We start from the raw sequence: 8457 nt of genomic DNA on the forward strand, positions 1-8457 counted from the left end.
GCAGGCTTTCATGAACCGACCCTAGGTGGACCTCCCACAGACTGCTGTTCTTCAAGAACTGCTCCAATATGTGTCTGTAATACAGGGTGAAGTCCTTCAGGAGCAGGTGGCTCCAGCACGCCTCCTCCACGTGTGGCAGCTCCCACCAGATCACCTGCTCCACCACGGACTCCTCTTCGTGGAAGTCAGGTCCAGCCAGGGGCCTGCTCCTGTGTGGATAACCATGGGCTGCAGCCTCCTTCAGGCCAGATCCACCTGCTTCGGTATGAGCTCCTCCAGGGGCTGCAGAGTGGAGATGTACCCCAACACGGTACCCAGTGGTCTGCAGGGGCACTGCCTGCTTCACCCTGGTCCTCTCCATGGGTGTAAGAGACTGAAAAGCTACAAAAGAATGATGTCTCAAACACCTGGCAGAAAACGAGTGTTATCACACCAACGAGAGAAGATACGGTCAGAAAAGAGGATCCTGAAGAGGGGGGACAGCACTTTTCTGGGGCCTACTTCCTTACCTAAGGGCAAATAAAATTGACTTCAGGGCCTTGGGACATCTGGTTAAAAGACTGTGGAGCACATACAGTGTTCTCCTCTATCCCTCCGTCTGTACGCAATAACAGGAAGAGCCAGCAAAACAATAGCTGGCTCAGAGCCTGGTGTCAGTGGCAGAACTTTGGTTTTTTTTGATCACAGGTCATTTTACAAGACACCAGGCCTGCTGGCAATGGAGGGGTTCACTTGTCTCTAAGGGGGTCTTTGGTTTCTTTCAAGAGTTGGCAGGACGCAGTGACAGGGCTTTAAACTAGATTTGAAGGGGGAAAGGAGTAAAACCAGGCTTGACAGAGACAAGGCTGGGGGTGGTATGACAATGGTTATGGGACGGTGGGCTAACAAGGTCCATTGGTCTGCCATCCCGGTTGAGGTAGGGGATGCAGAACCATGCAGCAGCAAAGGCCCAAGGGACATTGACAGGTTAGAAATCACAGAAGTGGCCAGGAACGGTCATGCAGGACTTAGAGCTTCTCCCTAATTCCCTAAAAAGGTGTGGGGGGGGGGGGGGGGGGGTCGCTAGCCCAACTGAAGTGCATTTACACTAATGTGCAGTCAGGCCTGTAGTGCATCTCCGTTATCGTCCAGACAGGCCTGAAGTGCATCTACACTAACGGCCAGTCAGTCTTATCTCTGTGCCTGGCAAGATCACAGAGCAGATCCTCCTGGAAACTATGCTGAGGCAGGTGGAAAATAAGGAGGTGACTGGCAACAGCCAACATGGCTTCACGAAGGGCAGATTGTGCCTGGTGGCCTTCTACGAGGGAGTTACAGCACTGGTGGATAGGGGAAGAGCAACTGACGTCCTCTGTCTGCACTTGTTCAAAGCATTTGACCCTGTCCCCCATGATATCCTAGTCTCTAAACTGGAGAGACGTGGATATGGCGGATGGACCACTCAGAGGATAAATAATTGGCTGGATGGTCACACTCAAAGAGTTGGGGTCAATGGTTCAACCTCCAAGTGGAGATCAGGAACGACTGCTGCTCCTCAGGGGTAGGTACTGGGACCGGTGCTCTCTAACATCTTTGTTGGTGACACGGACAGTGGGATCAAGTGCACCCTCAGCACGTTTGCCGATGACACCAAGCTGTGTGCTGTGGTTGACACTCCAGAGGGTAGGGATGCCATCCAAAGGGACCTTGAAAGGCTTCAGAGGTGGGCCTGTGCAAACCTCATGGAGTTCAACAAGGCCCGGTGCAAGGTGCTGCACTTGGGCTGGGGCAATCGTAAGCACAAATACAGGCTGAGTGGAGAATGGATTGAGAACTGCCCTGAGGAGAAGGACAGTTCAGAACGGGTGTTGCTGGATGAGAAGCTCAACATGAGCTGGCAACGTGCACCTACAGCCCCAGAAAGCAAACGGTATCTTGGGCTGCATCGAAAGCAGCATAGCCAGCAGGTCAAGGGAGGCGATTCTCCCCTTCTGCTCTGCTCTAAAGAGACCCCAGCTGGAGTGCCGCCTTCAGCCCTGGGGACCCCTGCGCAAGAAGGACACAGAAGTATTAGAACGAGTGCAGAAGAGGGCCACGAAGCTGATCAAAGGGCTGGAGCACCTCTCCTATGAAGACAGGCTGAAGGAGTTGGGGTTGTCCAGAGTGGAGAAGAGAAGGCTCTGGGGAGACCTTATAACATCTTTCCAATAGCTAAAGGGGGCCTACAGGAAAGCTAGGGAGGGACACTTTGTCAGGAAGTGTAGTGATAGGATAAGGGGGAATGGTTCTAAACTAAAAAAAAGGGTGGATTTAGATTAGACATTAGGAAGAAGTTCTTTACTCTGAGGATGGTGAGGCACTGGAGCAGGCTGCCCAGAGAAGTCGTGGATGCCCCATCCCTGGAAGTGTTCAAGGCCAGGTTGGATGGGGCTTTGGGCAACCTGGTCTAGTGGGAGGTGTCCCTGCCCATGGCAGGGGGGTTGGAAACAGATGATCTTTAAGGCCCCCACCAAGCCAAACCATTCTATGATTCTATGACTCTACGCCAATGCACACAGTATGGGCAACAAACAAGAGGAGCTGGAAGCCATTGTGCGGCAGGAAAACTATGACGTAGATGCCGTCAGAGAACCACAATGGGAAGGCTCGCATGACTGGAGTGTTGCAATGGATGGCTACGAACTCTTCAGAAGGGATAGGCTAGGAAGGAGAGGCAGTGGAGTAGCCCTGTATGGTAGGGAGTGTTTTGATTGTCTAGAGCATAACAATGGTGATGACAGGCTAAAGCGCTTATGGGTAAGAATCAGGGGGAAGGCCAGCAAGGCAGATATCATGGTGGGAGTCTGTTATACACTGCCCACCACGTTGACGAGGCAGACAAAATATTCTATAAGCAGCTGGGAGAAGTCTCTCAATCGCTAGCCCTTGCTCTTGTGGGGGACTTCAACTAACCAGATATCTGCTTGAAATGCAATGCAGCAGAGAGGAAACAGCCTAGGAGGCTTCTGGAGAGTGTGGAAGATAACTTCCTGACACAGCTGGTGAGCAAGCCAAGTAGGCATGGTTCCCCACTGGACCTCTAGCTTGTGAACAGAGAAGGACTTGGGGGTGATGTGAAGGCTGGAGGCTGTCCTGGGCATGGTGATCACGAATTAATAGAGTTTTTGATTCTTGGAAAAGTGAGGACGGGCGGTAGCATAACTTTGGCAGACTTTGATGCGCTTGGGAGACTGGCTGGGGGAGTCCCTTCAGAGGCAGTCCTGAAGGGCAAGGGAGTCCAAGTTGTCAGGGCACTCTTCAAGAAGAAAGTCTTAAACGTGCAAGGAGCCGAAAGATGAACCGGTGTGGAAGAAGACTGGAGCGGCTGAACGGAGAGCTGTGCTAGAGCTCAGGAAGGAAAAGAGGGGTTTTGAGCTTTGGAAGAAAAGGCTGGCCACTCAGGAGAACTATAAAGATGTCATGAGGCTGTGCAGGCTGTGCAGGGAGAAAATTAGAAGGGCCAAAGCCCAAACTGAGCTGTTGGCCCAAACTGGCCATGTGGTCATAGCCACTCAGGCTATTGCTGTTAAAGATGATAAAAACTGTTTTTACATACATAAACAAGAAAAGGAGGACCAAGGAGAATCTCCATCCTTTATAGGATGCGGCAGGGAAACATAGTGACAAGAGATGAGGAAAATGCTAAGGTACTTAATGCCTTCTTTGCCTCAGTCTTTAGCAGCAAAACCAGTCATTCTCTGAGAACCCAGACCCCTGAGCTCGTAGATAGGGACAGTGAGCAGAATGACGCCCTCATAATCAACGAGGACGTGGTTAGCGACCTGCTAAAACACTTAGACACATGCAAGTCTGTGGAGGAGGACAGGATCCACCCGAGGGTACTGAGGGAGCTGGCGGAGGTGCCAGAGGTGGACGCTTTCCATCACTGATAAGCAGTCCTGGCTACCCGGGGAGGTCCAGGTTGACTGGTGGATTGCAAATGTGACGCTCACCTACAAGAAGGGCTGGAAGGAGGATCAAGGGAAATACAGGCCTGTCGGTCTGACCTTTGTGTCGGGGAAGCTCATGGAGCAGATTATCCTGAGTGCCGTCATGTGGCATTTAGAGGGCAACCTAGCAATCAGGCCCAGTCAGCACGGCTTTATGAAAGGCAAGTCCTGCTTGACAAAGCTGATCTCCTTCTACGGCAAGGTGTCACGCTCAGTGGACAAGGGAAAGGCCGTGGATATGGTCTACCTAGACTTCAGTAAGGCTTTTGACACCGTTTCCCCCAGCATTGTCCTGGAGATGTTTGCTGCTCAAGGCCTGGACAAGTGTCCGCTTCATTGAGTTAAAAGCTGGCAGGGAAGCCACGCTCAAAGTCACTGATGAATGGAGTTAAATCCAGCTGGATGCCGGTCACTAGTAGCGTCCCCCAGGGCTCAGTACTGGGGCCAATTCTCTTCCATATCTTTCTCAATGGTCTGCGTGAGGGGATCAAGCACACTGTCAGTAAGTTTGCAGACAACACCAAGTTAGGCGCGAGTGTTGATCTGCTCGAGGGTAGGAGGGCTCTGCAGAGGGGTCTAGATAGGCTGGACTGATGGCCCGAGGCCAACTGTCTGAGGTTCAGCAAGGCTAAGTGCCGGGTCCTGCACTTGGGGCACAGCAACCCCATGCAGCGCTGCAGGCAGGGGGAAGAGAGAGTTTGGAAAGCTGCCTGGCGGAAAGGGTCCTGGGGGGATTGGTCGACAGCTGCCTGAATATGAGCCAGCGGTGTGGTCAGGTGGCCAAGAAGGCCAACAGCATCCTGGCTTGTATCAGAAATAGTGTGGCCAGCAGGACTAGGAAAGTGATTGTCTCTCTGTACTCGGCTCTGGTGAGGCCGCACCTCAAATACTGTGCTCAGTTTTGGGCCCCTCACTACAAGAAGGACATTGAGGTGCTGGAACATGTCCAGAGAAGGGCAGTGAGGCTGGTGAAGGGTCCCAAGAATAAGTCTTACAAGGAGCGGCTGAGGGAGCTGGGGTTGTTCAGCCTGGAGAAGAGGAGTCTCAGGGGCAACCTTATCGCTCCCTATAGGTACCTTAAAGGAGGCTGTAGCGAGGTGGGAACTGGTCTCTTCTCCCACGTGCCTGGCGATAGGATGAGGGGGAATGGCCTTACGTTGCACCTGGGGAGGTTTAGTTTGGATATTAGGAAACACTTTTTTACCAAAAGGGTTGTTAGGCATTGCAATGGTCTGTCCAGGGAAGCAGTCAAGTCACCATCCCTGGAGGTCTTTAAAAGACGTTTAGATGTAGCCCTTGGTGATATGGTTTAGTGGAGGACTTGTTAGTGTTAGGGCTGAGGTTGGACTAGGTGATCTTGGAGGTCTCTTCCAACCTAGGTGATTCTGTGATTCTGTGAAGCTACCAGAAAATGAGAAGCAATATGCCCTGTTCACTGATGGGTCCTGTCGTATTGTGGGAAAGCATCGGCGGTGGAAGGCTGCTGTATGGAGTCCTACACAACGAGTTGCAGAAGCTGCTGAGGGAGAAGGTGAATCGAGTCAGTTTGCAGAAGTGAAAGCCATCCAGCTGGCTTTAGATATTGCTGAACGAGAATAGTGGCCAGTTCTCTATCTTTATACTGATTCATGGATGGTAGCAAATGCCCTGTGGGGGTGGTTACAGCAATGGAAGCAGAGCAACTGGCAGCACAGAGGCAAACCCATCTGGGCTGCCGCATTGTGGAAAGATATTGATGTCTGGGTGGAGAACCTGGTTGTAAAGGTACACCATGCAGATGCTCGTGAACCCAAGAATCAGGGTACTGAAGAACATCAAAACAACTAGCAAGTGGATCAGGCTGCTAAGATTGAAGTGGCTCAGGTGGACCTGGACTGGCAACATAAGGGTGAATTATTTATAGCTTGATGGGCCCATGACACCTCAGGTCATCAAGGCAGGGATGCAACACACAGATGGGCTCGTGATCAAGGGGTGGACCTGACCATGGACACTATAGCACAGGTTATTCATGATTGTGAAATGTGCTGCAATCAAGCAAGCCAAGGGGTTGAATCCTCTTTGGTATGGAGGGCGATGGCTGAAATATAAATATGGAGAGGCCTGGCAGATTGATTACATCACACTCCCTCAAACCCGCAACAGCAAGCGCCACGTACTTACAATGGTGGAAGCAACCACCGGATGGCTGGAAACATATCCTGTGCCCCCAGCCACTGCCCGGAACACTATCCTGGGCCTTGAACAGCAAGCCCTATGGTGACATGGCACCCCAGAAAGAATTGAGTCAGACAATGGGACTCGTTTCCGAAACAGTCTTATAGAGACTTGGGCCAAAGAGCATGGTATTGAGTGGATGTATCACATCCCCTGTCATGCACCAGCCTCCAGAAAAATCAAGTGATACAATGGATTGTTAAAGACTACACTGAAGGCAATGGGTGCTGGGACATTCAAAAATTGGGATATGCATTTGCCAAAAGCCACCTGTTTAGTCAACACTAGGGGATCTGCTAACCCAGCTGGACCTGCCCAATCAAACCTGTTACGTACTGTAGAAGGAGACAAAGTCCCTGTAGTGTATATAAGAAACATGCTGGGGAAGACAGTCTGGGCTATTACCGCCTCAGGCAAAGGCAAACCCATTCGTGGGATTGCTTTCACGCAGGGACCTGGGTGCACTTGGTGGGTAATGCAAAAGAATGGGGATGTCCGATGTGTGCCTCAAGGGGATTTAATATTGGGTAAGAATAGCCCATGAGTTGAATTGTATTATGTTTATTCTCTAACACTGTATGTCATCACCATTGTGATTGCTATATGTCAATGTCCAAGTAATGGTATCACAGTAAGTCCCAGAGATAACAACGAATGAATGCTAATAGAATTGGACAAGCGCAGCGGTGTAATGGAACCAGAACAAGCTTCAATGTGCAACGATCCAACATCACACACCATCTCTTCTGCCCTGAAAGACTGCTGAGACAGATGGAGCTCAAAGTCAGTCACAGACTAAACAAACTTAGTGGACATTTCGTATACATATATGAAGGTGGTGACTAACTGCAATGTATTGGGAAGTGTGGGACCTAAGCACAACATAAATGGTATGGAATAAGGGGCGGATATTGTCCCGGTTTCGCTTAGGATAGAGTTAATTTTCCTCCTAGTAGCTGGTGTGGTGCTGTGTTTGGGATTTAGGATGAGAATAATGTTGATAACACACTGATGTTTTAATTGTTGCAGAGCAGTGCTTACGTTAAGCCAAGGACTTTTCAGCTTCCCCCACTGTCCTGCAAGCAGGCAGGCTGGGGGTGCAGCAGGAGCTGGGAGGGGATAGACCCAGGACAGCTGACCCAAATTGGCCAAAGGAGTATTCCAGGCCATCTGACGTCATGCTGAACAACTAAGGGCCGGGGCGGGGGGGGGGGGGGGGGGAGCCGGGGGTTGGCTGGGGTATAGGGACCGGCTTCGGGCATCTGTCAGCGGGTGGTGAGCAATTGCATTGTGCATCACTTGTTTGTACACATTATTATTATTATTATTATTATTTTCCTTTAACTTCTGTCCTAGTAAACTGTCTTTATCACAACCCACAGGTTTTCATTTCTTTCTAAATCCCTCCCCCCATCCCAGAGAGGGAGTGGTGACGGTGAGCGAATGGCTGTGTGGTGCTTAGCTGCCGGCTGGGTTAAACCATAACAACTGGAAATGGTCCTAGATTTGCTAAGCCTGCGAGGGTATTCTCATTGTCCTTGTCATCTCCTTCTAGTAGGGCATGCGGAGAGCAGCACTTGCAAAACTTGAAGGACCCACTTGCCATGGGTCAGTGATGCCCATGGAGTGCTGGGATGTGAGTAACCCAGTAGCTGTGGCTGTGCAGCAGCTTTTTGCCAGCTGTACCAGACACGCGCACGGTACACAGAGCGAATCAGCCAGAGAAGACAACTAGGAAGAAAACCTTGGTGGTGGCTGTAACCCTGCAAGCTGTGGGGAAGGGAGCATTGAGAGGGCTGTGCCCTGGGCGGGAAATTCTTTGGGAGCAGCAGCCTTTGCCCTCTCACCTGCTGGGACACCGTGGCCTAGCTGTCAGGGGGAGAAGAGGTGAGTGGGATTGGAGCAGGAAATCTGGCGTGCCTCAGTGGTCACTTTTCAAGATGAACTAGAGGGAGAAGAGATCATTGTCCTGAACTGAAAATGGTCCTAGATTTCCTAAGCCTACAAGGGTGCTCTCAGTTTCCTTCTCATCTCCTTCTATTAGGGGATGTGGACAGCAGCTCTCCCCAAACCCAGGTTGCCACAGGCTGTGTGGAAGACTGCGGAGTTTTGCCCTGGCTTGTTGCCCTAAAGAGACTGTCTGGATTGTTGCAGTTAAAAATCAGCACTACCAATGTTTGAAAAACACATTGAAAGGTTCTAATGCTGTGTAGGTAGATTCTTTTTGTGGGAAGATTGCAATACATGCAAATAGACTTGAATTGACATCAAC

Source organism: Anser brachyrhynchus, assembly GCF_964034855.1.
Source record: "Anser brachyrhynchus genome assembly, chromosome: 31".
Taxonomy (NCBI): domain Eukaryota; kingdom Metazoa; phylum Chordata; class Aves; order Anseriformes; family Anatidae; genus Anser; species Anser brachyrhynchus.